Source organism: Callospermophilus lateralis, unplaced genomic scaffold (assembly GCF_048772815.1).
Source record: "Callospermophilus lateralis isolate mCalLat2 unplaced genomic scaffold, mCalLat2.hap1 Scaffold_1036, whole genome shotgun sequence".
NCBI lineage: Eukaryota > Metazoa > Chordata > Mammalia > Rodentia > Sciuridae > Callospermophilus > Callospermophilus lateralis.
Genome location: NW_027510552.1, coordinates 259,494 through 280,863, shown reverse-complemented (window position 1 = coordinate 280,863; position 21,370 = coordinate 259,494). Strand labels below are relative to the sequence as shown.

The window sequence follows — 21,370 nt, the reverse complement described above, 5'->3', positions numbered from 1 at the left end:
AAATTGTTATGAAAAGGGAGAATACTTGTTAAAATCAGGAAGTCATTGATTGCCTTTGGGAGAAAGGCATCTTGACAGTGAAATTAAAGATGCCTTAGGGTGTGCAAGTTATCTATAAGAAACATGGGGAAAATGAAAGATCAGAAGCTACTTCATGTGTTGGAGCACTGGATTCAGTGAGAGCCTGTGGCAGATAAGGTTAGTAGAAAGGTTTAAGTAGTATTATAATAACTCTATAATAGAAGGCTGTGAAATTTTGTTTAATTTGTTAGGAGACAAAATCACTGAATGTTTCTAATTGAAGGAGTGAAATGATAAATTCTGTTTTAGAATGATTAGTATAGATGGATTGACGGTTTTTACAGAATTAAAATGTAACTTGAATTAGAAGAGTAGGTAGGTAGTGACTGAAACTGTGCAGGTGAAATATGTTGTATTACTAAAGTAGAATGATAGCTCTGTTATTTGAAAGACAGACAACCATAATGCAAGGCACATTTTCTTGCCTCAATAAGAAAAAACAGATCTTATCCTTATCTAAATATTAGAAATTACTACTCTTTCTCTTTTTTCTCTTTGCACAAAGCCAATAAGCCCACCAGATCTTTTAGACATTTCAATATAGAATGTGACACCAAAGTAAGGCAACTGAAGTTGCAGTTTGGGGGTCTCCATCTCCCACCCCTGTATTCTGATCCAGTGGCTACCTAAAGACAGAAGGGGCAAAGTAGGGTGCTCACTCATGGAGAAAGCTGCTGTGGTTGGCCCCTGCAGATGAGAAGGAAAAAGTTTCATTTCCTCACAATCGGAATGACATCCTTGCCCTCCAATGTATGGTCTTTATCCACTTTCTGTAGATTGTATTTCACAGAGAGACCTCAGACCACAGCATATTTAAATTCTTTGATAAGATTTTTGTGACTCTTCATGCAGAAAGCCTTCAAGTGGTCCTGGAGTAAGGCAGTACTACTGGACATGTATAATCTGGTAACTGGCCTTTGGGTTTGGTGTAAATTCTCACTAGTTTCAAATAGTCCCGGCTGTTTTTCTAACACATCACCAAAATTCCGGCAGTGATGGGCAGAGATGGCTACCCGCTGAGGCACTTAATAGATGCTACCCAACCCTTCAATGGAAAGCTGATCAATCTTATTTAATACATAAATACAGGGGATATAAAAACACAGTTTCATTCCATCACATCAATGAGGCCATTAGCTGTGGCATCACTACGCAAAGTCCCAGTATGCTCTTCACAGTTTCAGCACCCAGCTCACTCTTAGGGAATGTAGCTGTGAGATTAATGTCTCCTTTGTCATTCTTTTTAAAGCCAATGTTGGGAGTTTTATTATTCAAGTGAATACTAAAGCCTTCCAATTCTTCATTCTTCAATTACTTTTTTATGTCCTAAGGGTTTCAAGACATCCAGAACAATCAAGATCAAATTGCATGTTCAGGCCATTGCAGTGTCCTGATGGCTTCTATCTTTCCCCTCCCTGGCACCTTCAGTGATACCTGGGAGTTACAGAAGCTGTATTTTGGCACCTTTGTATCTGATGACATAAGGTACAGTAGTCAGAGTAGTGAACTCATAGGTTGCCACTTCAGAATATACCCCAGCTAGGTTACTCAATAGTGTTGACTTCCCCACAGATGGAAAACCCACAAACCCCCCAAATTTCCAGCATCACCAGTCTTGGCCACGTCACAACCTTCTCCTGGACTACCACCACCACCACCTTTTGGAGTAATGAGATCTCTACAAAGCTTAGCAAGGCAAGTCTTGAGCATCCCTAGGTAGTATGCTTTTGCCTTGTTGAGAATGCTCCATTTCAGTTTTGATCTCTGTGTTTTTTACTAAGGTGCGGCTCTTGGTGGCAAGTCTGGCAAGGTGGCGTGGGGATGGGTCGGGGTGGCCAGGATCAAGTACTTTTGGTCTTTAATAATTAGCCCCATGCCTCAGATGGTTCCAAAATTGAATGAGAAAAAAAATACAGGATGAGTTTAATAAATAATAAAATGTGAAGTAACCCTTCCATCTTTGTATGGAGTGAGATTAGGTTTAACAAGAATACTTGGATATCAAACACCTTATAGGTAACACACTTGAAAAGACTAATTTTAAGTGTGTTTACATTACTAATTTCCTTTAATAAATAACTCAATGAGGAGCAAGAGTAATATTTAGCATATATTGAATAGTAAACATTTTTATCACCTCATTAACTAGACAACCTAAGAAACACAATTTATGTCTTTTTTGCCATGAAACTGAATATAAGTAATATTTTTTTCTAATTGAAATATTAAAGAATAAGTGATAGTCTTGTCTGCTACTAAGATGTCTTAAAAACATTCCAAATAAACAAGAAAGAGTTCTCAATTCTACTGTTACGGGTTAAGTATCAAGGGTCCATCCTGAAAAAATTCTTTAGCATCTCTCTGTATCAGTTTATTTAAAATAAAATAAATTAATGATAATAACTATTTCATCATGAGAATTAAACTTTTAATGTAAAGTGATATAAGCAATGCCTGACATATTGTAAACCTTTGACTAAGTTAATCATCATCATCATTCGCCATGGGCATGCTATATCTTAAGGACACCAGGAGCATTCGGCTTTCCCACCTGTAACATTCCATAAAGACGCGGAAGTCAGGTTGGCAAGAAAATAGGTTCATTCACAGCCAGGTTTGAGGAATATAGAAAATAGCTTTTTGGTGTGTGTCAAATTGGCATCTTCAGGGGCTCAGGGACACATAAACCTTTTATAAGAGAAGAGGAGGCACAGTGGAACAAAAGGTAGGAAATAATGAAAGTAGATTTAGCTAGGCTGTGTGAGAGAATACATCATCCTTAATTTTCTCGTGTCTGTCCCCAGTGTGAGGAAATGAAAGCAGTTATCAGGAAGTTGCTTTTAATTTCAAAGGGGATCTGTTTCATTATTTGTGATTTTAATAGAAAAGAAAATTATTTACATATGATATATATTATACATGTACATTCTTCTTTCAACTGTCCCATCCCTTTGACCAAATATTTGAAAGAGGATTCTAATACACAAACAGAAATCACAGCAGGGACTTCAGGATAAGAAGGGCATGGAAGCATGATAAGCAATATACCTTTCAATATGCATATTGAAATCCAAGAAAAAAAATAGTAAAATGGCAAAATTAAGAGCTGAAAACTATTATGGAATTAGAAGCAATATATGCTATGCCACTAGATCTGATAATAGTCTATAAAAGAGTGACTGGTAAAAGAAGAAAAATTAAAATATTCTTTTGGAGCAAAGAATAACACTGGAGGTTGGCTGAGTATTGAAAGCATTTGGAAGGTTGAATTTTGTAGGGTTGAGTGTTCTGTAAATGCTTTGCAACACAGACTGCTGGCTCTCCACACACAAAGGACAGTGATTTTTAGCGTGTTCCTAGTTTCAAGATGTGAAAGTTCCCCTAATGGCCTATTTTGAGCTACCAACATGCTACTGCCGAAGATGGAGTCAGGAATAGATGTATATCACCTGCTCTCCAGAGCCTTCTGTGCAACACCCATGACATCTCTTCTCTGAGAAAGCAAAAAGAGAATAGAGAAGCAAAGAGGTTTTTGGGAAATGTGGGGAAAAAGGAAATGGTTTTGGTCAACAGCCACATATCCTTTCCCTTTGCCTAGTCTTAGGAAGTCTTTAGAAAGCTCTTTGAATCTCAGCCTTTCTTGTTAGGTAGGTTAGTCAACTATGAACAGTTGGTAGAGGGAAGGACAAGAAAGGGCACTAACTTTCAGGGAAGACATAATAGACATATGCATTAAGAAAAATCCATGAGGGGCTGGGGATGTGGCTCAAGCGGTAGCGCGTTCGCCTGGCATGCGTGCGGCCCAGGTTCGATCCTCAGCACCACATACAAACAAAGATGTTGTGTCCGCCGAAAACTAAAAAATAAATATTAAAAAATTCTCTCTCTCTCTCTCTCTCTCTCTCTCTCTCTCTCTTAAAAAAAAAAGAAAGAAAGAAAAATCCATGAGTCACAAAACAGACCAGAGGGAGCTTTATCAGGCAAGCAAACATCTAAAGAGTGGGAACTAGGATATCCAACCTTCCCCAACCCATAAAGAATTATAATCTCTTGGGGGAGGTAGTACTTATAACCAATGGAACATTATCCAAGCAGAAAAACTTCTGGAAAATGGGGCCTGGTATGTCAGAACCTCCCTGAGTCACAGTTAATTATAATCTCTTAAGGGAACTGCTGGTTCTAGATCACGTTGCTCTCTCTCTTGTGACCAGGTTGCCAGGACCTTCCGTTATCAACAAACCACCCCTGTTATGAGGTCAGCACAACCCTCTTAGGTAATTTACTAAGGAGCATACCAACAGATAATTAACCACTTATTGGGGTACAAGAGAATAGAACAAGGACAAAGAAAGACTAGAGGGAATGGTGTTTCAGAAACAAAGTTAGAAAAGTGTGAGGGAGCCAGAATGAGACCAGATGAGGTAAGAGGAGAGCTGTGTGGATGGTATCCCATGGGATGGTATTTCCATCTCAGTGGAAAAGGAGGAAGGGGTCAATTTGAAGAAATGTTGCTGATGTTCTAGAAAGATAGTATTAAATATTGTGCATTGAATTGATCAATAGAAAGATAATTGATAATCTTTTGTTGGAATGGTGATTCTAAATATAATTTGGGATGGTCCAAAGGAAAATGGGAAGGGTATTGGTTTTCTATTATTGTGGAATAAATCACCATAAACTTAGTGAATTAAAGCAACATCTATTTATTAGTTCATGGTACTCTAGATAAAATATCTTGCATGGCATGACTATCAGCCAGTACATGTTTTAATCTGCAGCTTCTATTAAACTCACAGGGTTGTGGCAAGATTCACTCCATATGGTTTCAGGCTGAAGTCCCTGTTTCCTTGCTGGCTATCAGCTAACAACTTCGATTAACTCCTTGAGGCTACCTGCATTCCTTTCCATGTGACTTGTCCTTCTTTAAAGCCACAGATTAAGATAAGAATCTCCTTTTTGTTTGGAGTAGTGGTGCATGCCTATAATCCCAGCAGCTCAGGAGGCTGAGGCAGGAGGATTGCAAGTTCAAAGCTAGCCTCAACAATTTAGCAAGTCCCTAAGAAATTTAGAGATTTTTCTCAAAATAAAAAATAAAGAAGCCTGGGGATGTGGGGATGTGGCTCAGTGGTTAAGTGCCCCTGGGTTCAATCTCTTGTACCAAAAACAAACAAACAAAAAGATTCATGTAAGTGTTCTGGCTTACCTGAACTGTCTACCTATTTTAACATTAATTATGCCATATAACAACCTAATTAATATAGAAACAAATCCATCCCATTTGTAGTTCTAGGGATTATGGAAGTTGTATACACCAGAGGGCCAGGGAAACTTGGGGCCATGTTAGAATTGTACGTACCAACATAAAGTTTGGATACAGGGAATATAGCTGCCTTTTGAGAGAAACATTTTGCCTATGAAAAGAATAAAACAATAGGATAATGTAAATTAAACTGGGTCAAAGGATATATTTTTTGTTTAGGTACAATGGATTTAATTCTTTGGCACTGAACCACTGAGCCACATCATCTCCCGCCCCGCTATTTTGTATTTTATTTATAGAGAGGGTCTCATTGAGTAGCTTTGCTGCTCTCTGCTGCTAAAGATGACTCTGAACTCTTTTTTAAAATTCTTTTAAATTTTAACTTGTTATATATGACAGCACATGCATTACAATTCATATTACACATATATAGCACAATTTTTCATATCTCTTATTGTACACAAAGTAGAGTCACATCCTTCATGTCTTCATACAGATACTTAGGGTAATGATGTCCATCTCATTCCACCATATTTCCTACCCCATAACCTCTCTCTTCCCCTCCTTCCCCTTTGCCCTATCTAGATTTCATCTAATCTTTCCATGCCCACCCCAATCACATTATGAATCAGCATCCTTAAATCAGAGAAAACAGTCGGCATTTGTTTTTTTGGGATTTGCTAACTTCACTTAGCATTGTATTTTCCAACTCCATCCATTTACCTGCAAATGCCATAATTTTATTCTCTTTTAATGCTGAATAATATTCCATTGTCGGGCTGGGGATGTGGCTCAAGCGGTAGCGCGCTTGCCTGGCATGCGTGTGGCCCGGGTTCGATCCTCAGCACCACATACAAAACAAAGATGTTGTGTCTGCCGAAAACTGAAAAATAAATATTAAAAAAAAAAAAAAATTCTAAAAAAAAAAAAAATATTCCATTGTCAATATATACCACTTTTTTAAATCCATTCTTACTGAAGGACATCTAGGTTGATTTCACAGTTTAGTTATTGTGCTGCTATAAACATTGATGTGACTGTGTCCCTGTAGAATGCTGTTTTTACGTCCTTTGGGTATAGACCAAGGAGTGGGATAGCTGGGTCAAATGTTGGTTGCATTCTAAGTTTTCCAAGGAATCTACATAGTGCTTTCCATATTGGCTGTACCAATTTGCAGTCTCACTAGCAATGTATGAGTGTGTCTTTTTCCCCCACATCCTCACCAACACTTATTGTTGTTTATATTCTTAACAACTGCCATTCTAACTGGAGTGCAATGAAATCTTAGAGTAGTTTTGATTTGCATTTCTCTAATTGCTAGAGATATTGAATACTTTTTCATATATTTGTTGATTGACTGTATATCTTCTTAATCCTCCAGTCTCAACCTCCTGAGCCACTGGGATTATAGATGTGCCTGTAATTACACAGTACCTGGCCAAAGAAGGATATTTTTAAGATGGAGAAAATTAAACAGTGCATATGATGATGAGAATAATCCAAAAAGAGAGAATCTGATGTTTCTGGAGAGGAGTGAACTGTTATAATTATATCCTCAAGTAGGTCCAAAGGATAGGATCTCTGGGATGTGTGAAGGTGTTGGTCTTACTCAGGAGCCTGGAATGAGCATATATTTTGAAATAAAAGAGGATTCTTAAATTGTTTTGCTCAGAAATGGCAGGAATTCTTCTGTTGCTTTTCTTCTTCTTCTTTCTCTTAAGTAAAATAGAGACTTTTTATGAAAATGAGTATGGGGATATGGTGATGAGGGTTTGAGGGGAGTACATAAGGTCTTGAAATGGAGTGTATGAAAGTTCAATATATAAGATAATCATGAAGATAATTTTATAAAGTATATTATTTCTATAAAGATGTAAAAACATTTATGCTATTGAAATAAATTTTATATTAAAAATGATAGATGGAAGAGGAAGAAAGGTAAGAAAAAGTGTATACACATACCTATGCATTTATTTGACAGAATATTATTTTTTCTTCACAATATTATTGGCATAATAAAAATAAATAAAATTCTGTCCTAGAGTGAAGGATTAAGAAGGGTCTTGTAAACTTTCACTGAAACAGAGGGACAATTATAAGAAGAGTTATGAAAGATGATAAGACTTAGCCTGCCTAGAAGACATCAGAGGAAAGTTACATTTGAGATACACAGTTCTTAAAAAAAAGTAAGGGATTTTTTTTCTAATAAAAATGAAGCATTAAAGTTATCCACAATTTTGAAGAAAAATACTTTTGGGAAGAAAATTACAATAGAGTAAATAGAGTAGATTAGGATAGAATAAATCAGAATAAACTATGGGACTGGTCTGTGCACTGATGCTTCATTTGTAGGTCAACCAGTAAATGATCTTCCTCATCTAAACTATATACTGGTCCTAAAAATAACATCATTCCTAAGCATGCCCTTGAAGAGAACATACAATCCTAGTAATAGAAATTCATTTAACTAATATGAAACAATTAATTTCATGATTATTTCAGTAACACTCAGACTTTTAAACTTTTAGTCTTATTTTACTAAGAATCAAATATTTTAGATTAAGTAAGATATGCAAAAATTATTTTAAGCAAATTACTTATAAATAAAATGCTAAGTATTAGAAAGTTTACTCTCTTTTTTGTGAACTAGGCTGACTGAAATATGAGCAGAAAATAGTCATTTCTTTCATAATGATTGTTCATGAAAATTGAATAACTATGTGATTAACTTCATTTTAACAATGTAAATTGAGGGGTTGGGTGTAGCTTAGTAGTATAGGCTTGTGTAGCATGTGAGAAGCCCAGGATTTGATCCTCAGAATTGCAAAAATAAAAACAATAAATAAGTAACCACTTAAAAAAAGGCTAGTTCATAGTTATTAGACTATACATTTTTATTGTTTTTAGAGATTATATAACTACTTTCTTAAAATTTTTATTTAGAAAAAGATATTAACAATAAACAGGATTTATATACTTTGCCAAGAACCTATTTTCCTGTTCATTGAGTGCTTCCATAAAAGTAAAGAATCGTTTTAGCACCCTGGAAGTCTTCAACTTTAAACCAAAAAAAATAAAATAAAAATATAACAACTCAGGTATGGTGTTGTTTTTTAGATCTGGGTAATATTAAAATATTGAAAAAAATATCAAGTAAATGCCACTGCAAAAATTGGGTTGATGATTCTACTAACAATTCAGAAAACAACTTCAAGATTACTTTTTCTTATTGTAACAATTGACTTCCTGGAAAACAAGAATAGAAAAAAAGACCATAGATCCCATTCTCATATACTCTTGAATCCCCATTAATTAATTCCATTTCAAATAAGAATAATATGTGAGTATTTAACACATACATATCTTTTTCACTTAAGGAAAGTGATCCTAATATTTTTTTCTAGAATGATATTTACTCAAAGAGCATCAGCACAATACAGAATTAATCAGAGATTTTAGTCATATTTTTTTAAAAGCAGCATAATAAAATCTATAAAAACCATCATTTATTAGAAATAATATTTGTACATTTTAACATTTTAATTAAAATCATTATAATGAATTGAAGTAAAATGTAGTACATGTGATCATGTAATAAATAGTTCAGAAAAAGGAGATCTGAAAGTGTCTTAACACCAGATTAAAAACATATATGCATATATGTATATGTACTCTTATGTGCATGTGCCATCAAAACTATAGGCTAAAATCATAAAAATGTAAGAGCCAATCAACTTCAAAAATATATGTAAAGCATTATTAATAAGTACTGATGGTATTTTGTGCATGCCTCCCTCACCCACACCCCCACAAACTAAGCCTCAAAAACCAAATAGGTATAAAACCTGAACAAGTAAACTACTTGATATGGGAAATGTTATTAATGAATAAAGAAGTATAAATTAAAATGATGTATTTAGTTACCAATGTATTATCAAATATTATTTAACACTTTATAACCCAATGTATGAAGAAGGAGTCCTCAAAAATTACTACTCAAAAATTGGATAAATTTGGAATGTTAAAAATGTTACTACATTTTTACCCAGCACTTATTTTTAAAGGAATTTTGTGTGAATACAATAAAATATTTTGGGAATGGGACACAGTCTAAAAACAAGTCATTCATGCTTCACAGTCAACTTTTATGACTACCCAGAAGGTAATTTTGTACAATGTATTTAATAATTTTGTGCATGAAATAAAATCTATTGGTGGAGAATTTTTAACTTATGGAGTCATGTCAACAATCATATTTTGGAGCATTTTGGCTTTGCATTTTCATATTGGGGATATTAAATCTGTACATCAATACAATATAGGAAACCCATTAAGAGCTTCTAGCTGATGATCATTTGGGTTGACTGAAATCTAGCATAACAATATTGGGCAAATTTAGCCCCTCAGTTATTTGATGTGGCTTACTCTAATAACCGCATGCACCCATGTTAGTCATCTACTTTTGCCAGAGCTATATATCAATGTCAAAACCGGGCATCACAGAAGTTCATTCCTGTTATAGGAAATTCAGACACCTTTGTTTCTAGCAGCGAACTCCTATCCTACTGTTTGCCTCTCTCTTCTATCATACAATTTTCTTTGATCTCATGAAAACCATGAGAAAACCTTGATTTGTTTTTCCCCAATAGTTACATCCTATATTCTTTGTTTTCCCTCATCAGCTTAATTTCATGCATCAGTACCTGACAGCATCATCTCACCTGTTACCTGGCTGTTCTGTCACTGTAATGGAATAGCATAATGTTTCACAAGGATGAATTCAGCTGGTCACAACCTCCATAGAGATACGAGGGAAGGTAAATACTGCTGGAGACATTTGGATTTATCTAGGCCACTTCAAATTCACAGTATCCTACCCCAGAGGGTACTTCAATCCTTCCAGGAAAGTCTTTCTAATTCCCTAGTCAGCTGGCTCCCACTATCTACAGCCCTGCTTTCACTTTTGAATTGTAGTTCTGTTGGTTTACTGACTACATGATACCTGCTCTTAAGATAAAACTAAGCTCACTATATTTCCCCATTAAGTCAGGGTGAGCAGCTGCTCCTAATATATATTCTGTGGAGAAGACAAACTTCCTTTATCACAGTACATTTTCCTTTACTGATATTGTCTATTTTCTTGCTTGTCTGGTATGAGCATGAAAAATGTTATAGAACCAAGTCATGTGAAGTAAAATAATTTAGCATGGTATCATTTTAATAGCTATATAAGTTGTGATCCCACCAAGCAGGGAAAATGTGGGGGAAAAAATTTAAAAAAGGAAAAAAGTATAAATGCTCAAATAAGAAAAGAGAATCAAAAGATTATTAAAAAAATGACATGAAGGACTCTATAAAAGTACAATACTGGATCTTTATAGACGTAAGAATCACAAATGTTAAAAAGAACCAAAGAAATGCAAATGAAGAAGTCAAGGGCAGCAGCAAAAGTTTTAGTGGGAGTTCAGACTTTTGAATAAAGACTCAAAAAATATTATATATTTTATAAATATATATATATATATATATATATATATATATATATATATATATATATATATATATATATATATATAAATATTACCTTAGGACATGAAGATCATTTGTAATGTTTTTCAGTTTTTTGGTTCATTTATCCAACAAACATTAGATTCTGCTTGTTCCTATTGAGTCAGACAAAAGATAAATCCTGTGATGTGTCGAGAATTTTTAATGATTTGTATGAAATCTACACACTAACAGAAAACAGTCTAATTTTGATGAATTTGGATGAGAGTTATTCACATGGTGTTACATATATTTGAAATCAATATTTATAACAAATATGGAAATTGTAAATTAAATCATATCCTTAGAAATAATGTTATTTTTTATTATTTGTAGGTATAATCTGTATATTTTATTTTATATTTTAAGTATAATTAATGCTTAATAAAAATTTGCACAATAGAGACACTAACTGATTTGTTTTGAGTTCCCAATATAAAGTTTTAATTTAGTGAGTGATCTTTTTATTTCTAATTTTATATTGGAAGTTGTAACATTTTTACTAGGTCTATAAATGATAAGAAAGTATTTGTTGGATGATTTAAAAGCTAAAACACTAATTTTGTATTAAATTTATAAATAGTTTTTTTGAATATTGGCTTAAAGGGCCACCCCTACATTATTTTCTATAAATCAAAGCTTACCCAAAGAACACATATATCAACTGCTTGCTCTTTGAAGATTAGGTCATGCCTTTCTTATTATTTCCCCTGAAGGCAGTGGGTATCATGAGCCATTATAGTGAACATCCATTAAATACTTCTACAATGAATGATGAAAACAAATTATGTAATTGTTAGAATAAAGTTCAGTAATAACATTTAATTACATAAAAATGCTGGTCAAACAAGCAAATAAGAAGAATGAATGGTATATATACATATGCTTTAATTCTATAAATAGTAGATATATGTGCATGCTCTTAAATGGTAACTAACCTTTGTTTCTTTTTTTAAATGAGGAATGCAATCAGTAAAAACTCTCCTTTCTAAGTTACACAAAGTTTTCTCAAGAAGTGGAGGTGTAAATTGCCTTTGAAATAGACTTATTTAGGAAAAAAAATCACTTTAAAAATGTCTCTGCAATTTCAGAAATGTAAAGGAAGTACTGTCTATTATTCATGGGGAAAATGAAAAAATCCCCATTTTCTGTCTTTTTGATTATGTAAATTGCATGTGGTTGAGTCTAAGATGAATCTCATCAGACTGTTGCATTTGTTAAACTGAGAAAGAACTTTGATTTTAAATGGATTAATACAACACTGTGCCTATAGAACCACTGTGGTTCGTTTTCATTTGTACACAGTGATGGAGATCTTCCAGAAAGGTCTTACAAAATGCCAATGGACAAGTAGCACAATCTTTGGGAAAGACCCAATACATTTGGCCTGGCTTTCTAGGTAACTCAATCTGGAATTGAGGTCGCTGACCAAATCTCAAGGTAATGTGAGTCTGAGTAACCTGAATGTATTCGGTTGTATACTGTGTTCTGGTATAATTGTCATGATGAGTCCAGAGCCTAAGGTCACAGTCTTGAATTTCCACTGAAGGGCATAAGTATTTCTATTTCTAGTCATTCTGGAAAAGAAAAACTCTCAACGAAACCTGGGTTCAGGAGCACACCATGAACTAGATGGTAGGTGGAAGGGTTGGGGAGGAGAAACTATTTCTTTCTGTGATTCATGCTTAGATCACATTCACTTCCCCAGGCAGTGAGAATGAGAGGGAGGTAGAAGGAACCATAAATATTCTGATTCAGTAAGTAGGCCTTCAAAGGTAGCCCAGGATGCATATCAGGCCCTCCTCCCATCTGCCTACCACCCTGTGATTCTAATGAAGAGAGCCTGCGAATTAGAAGAGATACTAAACTTAAAGAATAGCAAATTTGTTATGTTAAACTGAACACACAATTAGATAAGAAAAATAACTTAAAATTCATTATCTTGGTCATCTTCATTGTTTTTCTTCATTCTATGCTGAAAAAGTTAAAATCTGCTAGAGTACTATATAATCAAAAAATCATAAGACCACATGCTTCTGTAGGAAATTGCTGTCATATTACTGTGGTGAATTCATATTCAAAACCACTTGGATTTTTCATGATCAGTCTGGCCTTAAAGAATCAGACTATGTCCAAGTGAAATTCATTGCCTTTAGTTGATTGTTTAGGCTGAAATGTGAAACAATTGTCTTTACTGACCCTCAATCATGGAGTAATTCATGTCAGTGGTACATGGGCTAAAAAATACCATCGCCAACATATTTTTTATTATTCACATGCATAGTTCATACTTCAACACTGGTCTGTGAATAGGATATAATGATTCAACTATAGGATACACAAACATTTACAATTTGACCAGCAATAGTTTTCTCTTGTAACAAGCAGATAGTTATTAACAATTTCTTTGTGTTATCTATTGTGTAAAAACAATTTTAAAACAAATAATTAACCTTTTTCTTTTGAACATGTGTCATGGAAATAAAAATATTTCAGTGGTTCTCTTTTAGTTAAATTATTAATTATTTATTTCAAATAAATAATTTTTACTTTTTTAATGAGAGTGGTCATCTACTTAGCTTTATTGCATGAAAATTTGTACTTTTCTCAGGAAAACAAAGGTAGGTCCAGATATATTTGTAACTTTTACCACAGTCATATCTTACTTCAGTACAAGTTTCCCCCCAAGGGAAAAACTTTATTAAAGGACAGGTCATTATTTATTTATATGATACTCCCACTTATGAACAGGAATGATCAATCTAGAATACAAGTATCTATTGCAGAGTGAAGAATAAATTGTATTTTTCCTTTGGAATTTTAGGAGAAAACATTAGGTTACGCTGTATTTTGTGCCTTATGAACTCTAAAGTTGAAACTTAATGTAGCATTTGATCTGAATTTAAAGCCATGGCAAACTAATTACGGGAAGTAGAAATTTTGGGTAAGCAGAATAGACCAGCCATCAGTAGGTAAGGAAGGTGTGGGAGGAGAGAGAGAAAAAGAAGGGGGAATGTAATGCTAAAGAGATGGAGAAAGAGGAGAGAGAAGAGGAGGGAGTAAGAAATAGAAGGACCCTAGTTTAGTGGTATAGTAGAGCTCATTTGAACTGACTCAAAAGAGCTGATTATTAAATGTTCGGGTATTTAATAAGTTGGCTATCAAACCACACATTACTAAAAACTAAAGTACATAAATACAATGTATTGAAACAAATATATACTACAAACTCATAGTTCCCAATTATTTTACTCTTTTATACTATTATCTGTTCTTTAGATCATTCATGTGTATTGTATCTAAATTGTAGAAATACTGTATGTATTGGTGAACTTCTGGTATATAATGTAATGGTGTGCTTCTGGGTTTCCAGTCTCAACTCCATGATTGAGATGATAGTTAAAGGCTGCTATGGCAGGAATATTTATAGAAAATGCTACAAAGCATGTTTGTTAGCAAATCACTGACCTAGTTTCTGTTTTTCAACTCCCAGAACCACGTCTCATAATTCCTTACCTTACTTCATATGTATAAGATTGCTTGCCAAGTACTCAAAAAAGCATCCCTTTTTGTTAGCTGAGTAAACTCTGATTCCTTGCAACACAAATGCTTGAATAAGATAAACGTAACTCTTAAAAAATGTGCACTCTTCAAATGTCACTATTTTTTTTCCTCTCTATTTCCTTCATAATGGGTGTTTTTCATGTTTATATCTATTTTATAACAGAAAAATTATTATTTTTAATTTTAATTTGTTATATATAGCAGAATGCATTACAATTCATATTATACATATAGAGTACACTTTTTTATATCTCTGGTTGTATACAAAGTAAAGTCACATCCTTCATGCCCTCGTACATGTACTCAGGGTAATGATGACCATCTCATTCCACTGTCTTTCCTATCCCTATTCCCCTTCCCTTCCCCTTCCTCCCCTTTCCACCTTTGCCTTATATAGAGTTCATTTAATCCCCCACCCCGACACACACATTATATTATGGATCAGCATCCTTAAATCAAAGAAATCTTTCAGCATTTGGTTTTTGGGAATTGGCTAAATTCACTTAGCATTATATCCTCCAACTCCATCCATTCACCTGCATATGCCATAATTTTATTCTTTTTTAATGCTGAATAATATTCCATTGACTATATATACCACATTTTCTTTATCCATTCATCTACTGAAGGGCATCTAGGTTGGTTCCACAGTTTAGCTATTGTGAATTGTGCTGCTATGAATATTAATGTGACTGTGTCCCTGTAGAATGCTGTTTTTAAGTCCTTTAGGTATAGACAGAGGAGTGGGATAACTGGGTCAAATGGTGGTTCCATTCTAAGTTTTCCAAGAATTCTCCATACTGCACAGAAAAATTATTTCTTACAAAATTGGTAAGTTAGGATTCAATTTGCTCTGCCCACCCCCCCACCCCCCCACCCCCCCGCAGTGGATACTTTTTATTTTTTTATTGTTTGGTACTGGGGCTTGAATCCAGAGACATTTTACATTGAGCTCCCTCTCCAGCCCTTTTTATTTTATTTTTAAATTTTTGACCCGGGTGCTCAATAAGTCGCTTAGGGCCTCACTAAATTGCTCACTGTGGCCTATAACTTGCCAGCTTCTGCTCAGCCTCCCAAGTTGCTGGGATGTCCGATGTGCACGAATGTGCCTAGCAGATCCTCTTTTAGTACAATTAGTACTGCAGATGACAATGTGAAAATAGTTTATTATTATTTTATTTCTAGATAATTGATGCTGAGCTTTAACTGCCATGAAAGCTTCTTTGCTTATTAGGGTCTCCTAATATTTATTTTAGACACAAAGATGAAATCCACTCTCCTCCTCCAGGGAATGTTCTTTAAAAAAAAAAACAAAGTTGGCAGCTACAAAAAAATAAAAAATAAAAAATAAATAAAAAATTAAGAGAGAGAGAGAGAGAGAGAGAGAGAGAGAGAGAGAGAGAGATGAAATTCTCATATGGATTAGATTTAATGGAAATATTAGATTCCTCTATTATGACAAAAAAATTAATTCATGGGTTCTAATAATTTTAACTATATAAGATAACATTGAATGAAGTAGGTCTTTTTTCTGGTTATGTTTTGAGCAAATAAAAATACTTAATGACATGTAAGTTATCATACCTTATGCAAATAAAATCAATCATTTGTGAATCATATAAGGTGGGAACTCATATACACAAGCACATTTAATTGTAAGCTCAATACAGTGGTAAGTAGGGAAAATTTGTTAAACCTTTATTGTCATTCCCTTTATCTGCAAAATGGAATCATAGCTACTTAGGAGAAATAGCACATGTAATTCAGTTGTTACTCTGCTATCACATTGTAAAGGCTTTGTCAATGTTTGCTGATACTATTACAAACAAGTACAAAAGATATTGAGCAAAATGAAAGCTAAAGAATGAGAGATCTTAGTCAAGAAAATCTTCTGAAGTGTAAAGGGTAGTTGAGACTAAAAATTCTGTAATTGCCAAATATTTAAGAAACACTGGGATGCCACTGACTGGAGATTGTGACCTTTTTCCATCATGCTTTGACACAGAAAGGTGCTATTCTATCTTGGATCAGTACACCATAGAGAAAGAAAAGCAATCCAGGGCTATTAACCTCTGAAGATTGAAATTAATTATAAGAAACTTCTAGTTTCCTGATAAAAAAATAAGGAATTGTTTTCTACTTGGTCTTTTAGGTGTGAAATTGATTTCTTAAGTTTGAAGTTGTAAGATTGAATTAATTTATGATAGAGTATGGGGAACACTACTAGAAACAAAAGGGTTAACAAATTTTACAGGGAAGGATTTTTTATGTCAGTACATTAATTTTGCATATTACTTAATTTTTTTTGAAATTCCTTATAATAATAAAAGAAACAATATATGCTTATCTTGGTGGGAATATAGAATTTCCTGATTATGAGTGTTTTTAAAAATCCCATTTCTGGTTTCAGACATTTTTCTTGTTGTACATTGAAGGTAACAAATTTCATGTAACTAGAAATTTTAATGCCATTTGGATCACTTATATAAAGTGCTACAAAAAAATTCTAAAATTGAGTAGTAGAATGATTGGTTATAATAACCTTTCATTGAGTCAAAATTATACTCTATGTTCATAGATTAAGCTTGATGGGATTTTATGATCTAGCAGATGGATAATTATCCTCAATTGTCTATGTATAATACATTATCTCTTCAAAATTTGTGCTCATTATTCATGACATAAAATTTCCATTTCAATAATTGATGCCTTGAATCATAGTTATCAGTTGTTATCATTGCAGGGGTCAGATGTTCAGCTTTTGTTTGGGAATTTACACACACTCAGATTTTCAGGTTCATGGGGACCAGGTTATACTCTCAGAATCAGTTCATAAAGTCATGTTTTTGATCACATATTTCATTTGCAGTTTTAATATTGAAATATACTATACCTTTTCTAACATTTACTTCTAGATTTTTCATTTTAAGTGATTTTACAATGACTAAGCCACTTAAATGAGAAATGTAAAGAGTTTCTATTTCTACCAAAATGAAGGTAATAAAACTCTTTGTACTTAGAGTCTGTGCTGATTTAACCACTTGTCCTAAATGATACAGGCAACTATGACTCAAGACAGTAAAACGGTTGTCACAATCCATCTCCCCTCACTCTCTGAACTCCTCTTCTTGACTTTTGAAATTCCTTCCACACATTTATCAGTATAGTATTATCTAGTTCATTCATGCAAGTTAATTGTATCTCCCTGTGTAGATTTTATCTTCTTAAAAACAAGTTTTTGATTTTTCTTATGTTCATTCTTATTTATATTATTTTCATTTTATGTACATGTTTTCTCTCTCTCTTTTTGCATTCACAATAAAATGGCAAAGCATTTAACATTTTTAAAATTTAACCCATATTTGGTTAGATTATTATTTATTCTGAATGCCTGGATATGTGTTTTTTTTTATTATAATGATTTCTCGTCTGGCAAAATGAAAATAGATTGAACACATAAATAATCAGAGGATATAAAAATTTGATGATTAATTTATGATATTTCCTGTTATTTGTATTTAACCTATAGGTAGTATAATTCATGTTCAATTTCATCAAATTCTATTTGTTTCATTGCTATCTTATATGCTAAAATAATTGAAAATAATTGCTTTCATAAAATCATAATGCTAAAATAGAACTCAACAGTTTTATATATAAATACACATTAAAAGATAGTATATGTAAATATGTTTATGTAGATTTATAAAAGTAGCTGTCATATTTGACAAACAATATCATGTTTTATAGTTTTTTTTTTAGAACTCTAGTAAAAACATATCAAATTTAAAGCCTATTCCACTGGAAATTCTTACATTTCTTTAAAAAGACTGAATCAATTCAATAAGTAGGACCTATAGATGTGATGGTAGACTATTTGAGATATATCAATACAAGGTTAAACAATCTGGTTCCTGGAAAAAAAATCCTTTTGAAATGAAGACAATAAAACACATGTGAAAATAATTTCATTGTACTTTCCCTTGACAACTGAGTTTTATCCATGTAAATTTATTGTAAGATACACTGTAAAATCTGTCTTGTAACACAGTTCATTGCTTCATGAATGTCCTGTGATACTGAAAAAGTTACCAGATTTCTCAAATATCAAGTTTTTAATCTACAAAACGGAAGTAATAAAGATCAAACTGACATCATTTTTTGAAATGAGGACCACCAAATGATTCCAGTTCTCTTTCATGTTTGATGTTAGAATTGCACTTTCCAATTCCCTTTGTGTTAGGTGGGACTTGTATTTTGCTTTGGTTAGTAGCAGATAAGTAGAAATGATGTGTGACACTTCCATTTGAAAGCCTGAAGAGCTGTATGTGAAGTGCCCCAGTCTCTTTCCCTCTGCTATGGGGACAACCAGCATTCCAGATGGTGTCTCCTCCATCAACCTGGATCTAAGGGGCAGAACAATGGGAAGACAGCCCCAACCAAATAGCAATGAATGTGAGAGAGGGAGAAACAAATTTTTGTTGGTTTAAATCACCAATAATTGGGAGTTCCTACTTAATGTGGTGTATTTTAGAAAATGATCCATGTGCTGCTGAGAAGAAAGTATATTCAGTTATTGATGAATTATTCTACATATTTCCATTAAGTATAAACTTTTAATTGTATTTTTTGTTCTATCCCTACTTTTTAAATTTTTGTTTGCATGATCTATACAGTGATAAGAGAGACACATTAAACTCACCCACTGTTATTGTGTTGTGGTCTGTTTGATTCTCAAAATTGAAAAGTGTTAGTCTGATGTACATAGATGCTCCATTTTTAGGGACCTAAATATTTATGACTGTTATGTCTTGTTGATGTAAAGTTCCCTTAAACAGTATGTGATGGTCTTCTTTGTCACTTCTGATTAACTTTGGCTTAAAGTCCAATTAATCTGATATGAGGATAGAAATCCCTGCTTGTTTATATGATCCATGTGAATGATATTTTTTTTCCTGTCCTTTTACCTTCAGTCTGTAGATATTTTTGCCTATCAGGTGAGTTTCTTGGAGACAACATATTGTTGGGTCTTTTTCTTTAATCCAATCCTCCAGTCTATGTCTTTTCCTTGATGAGTTTAGGCCACTTACATTCCGTGTTATTATTGAGAATTTTTGATTACCTTTTATTTGGATTTATTTCTGCTTTTTAATTTGAATTAGTTTCTTTTTTGATTGGCTATTCTTCTAGTGTAGTTCCCACTTTTGCTGGTTTTCAATTTTTTCTTCAAGAAATATTTATTAAGTATGTTTTATAGTGCATGCTTCTAGTTATGAGTTTCATTAACTTTTGTTTATTGTGGAAGGTTTTTATTTCATCATCAAATCGGAAGCTTAATTTTTCCAGGTACGGTATTCATAGTTGGCATCCATTTTCTTTCAGAGCTTGGTACATATTATTCTAAGACCTCCTAGTTTTTAGGGTCTGGGTTGAAATATTAGCTCAGATCTGGATTTGTTTCCTTTTAAATGTGTCTGGTAATTTTTCTCTAGCATCCTTTACAATTTTATCTTTATTCTGCATGTTGGGCATTTTCATAATAATATGCCTCAGTGTAGGTCTGTTGTAATTTTGTATATTTGGAGTCTTGTAAGTCTCCTCTATTTGATTTTCCATTTAAATATTAAGATTTGGGAAATTTTTTATTATTTCATTGAAAAATTTGTGCATTTCTTTGGTTTGTATTTCTGAACTTTCATCTATCCTAACAAATCTTACCTTTGGTCTTTTCATGTTATCCCATATATTTCTTGAAAGTTCTGTTCATGGTCTCTTAACATCTTTTCTCCATGATCAACTTTATTTTCATGATTATATGTTTTGTCTTTGTTGCCTGAAATTCTATCCTCTAAGTAGTCTAGTCTGCTGGACCACTTGAGTTCATTGAGTTTGAATTTGATTTACTGATTCCTTAATTTTGAGAATTTCCAATTGTTTTTTTCCTCAGGATTTCTATCTTCTTATTGAACTGATCTTTCACTTCTTGGATTTTTCTCTCTGATTTCACTACTTACATCATCTTTTACTTCACAGATCAGCACACCTCAGAGCCTGGATGCTTCCAATCCATGCGGGGAGTCTGTTCCCCTGGAGTCTCTCCTGGGTTCTGCTCATGCGGCCAGGAGCCAGTCATTCCCTCCTCCACCACCTTTAGCTCCTGTATTTCTAGACTTCTTGGGCTCAGTCCTGAAGCACACATTCACTCACTGCCTTACTCCCCCCACGCCCCCATCAAGTTCCTAATCCTTCCCAGCTAGTCCTGTGAACTGCTAGACTAAAAGGGTGGGAGATACCAGGAATATCTTGTGTTTGAGTGTTTCAAACTCTCAAACTATAAACCCTTCTAGTTTCAAACTATAAACATTTTTTTTTCAAATTTTCCTGGGTACAACAGTCTGCATGCCTGAATTTCACCTGGTTTTTCTAGTCGCCCCCTAGGCCATGTGGTGGGCGATTGGTTAAGTTATCAGACCCAGCTGGAATTACAATACCTACACCTGTTGGCCATTGTAGCTCTGCAGGAGGTAATGGCAGATGGCTATCTTGGCTGTGTGTGGGCTCTTTGGAGACATGCAGTGCTTTTCAACAGGAGAACATAGTGCAGCTTACCCACTGGATTTGTTCAACAATGTCTTCCATCACCGATGTCTCTGTTTTAAGATACTCCACGGTGCCCCCTGACATGCGGGTTTTCTCAGTCCTCCTCTTTGATTTACCTGCTGTGGATCTGCATCAGAGGCCGCCAGCACCAATTGTGAGTTTTTTCTTCCTTTTTAAATTTTGTAATTTTATTCTATCCACACTTTTGAGGCCCTAGGCTGTTCTGAGAGTCTATTATTAAATCCTAGTAAGATTTCTCTTTTCACCCACCTCAAAGAGAAGCTGTTTATCAGCTTTCCTGATCTCACACCATTGGCG

The 21,370-nt window shown here is 33.9% G+C and overlaps 1 pseudogene; it reads right to left on the bottom strand.

The window, feature by feature from the left end:
• Positions 1–791: 791 nt before the first annotated feature.
• LOC143388070 (developmentally-regulated GTP-binding protein 1 pseudogene) lies at positions 792–21,136 on the bottom strand (annotated as a pseudogene).
• Between the last annotated feature and the right edge of the window lie 234 nt (positions 21,137–21,370).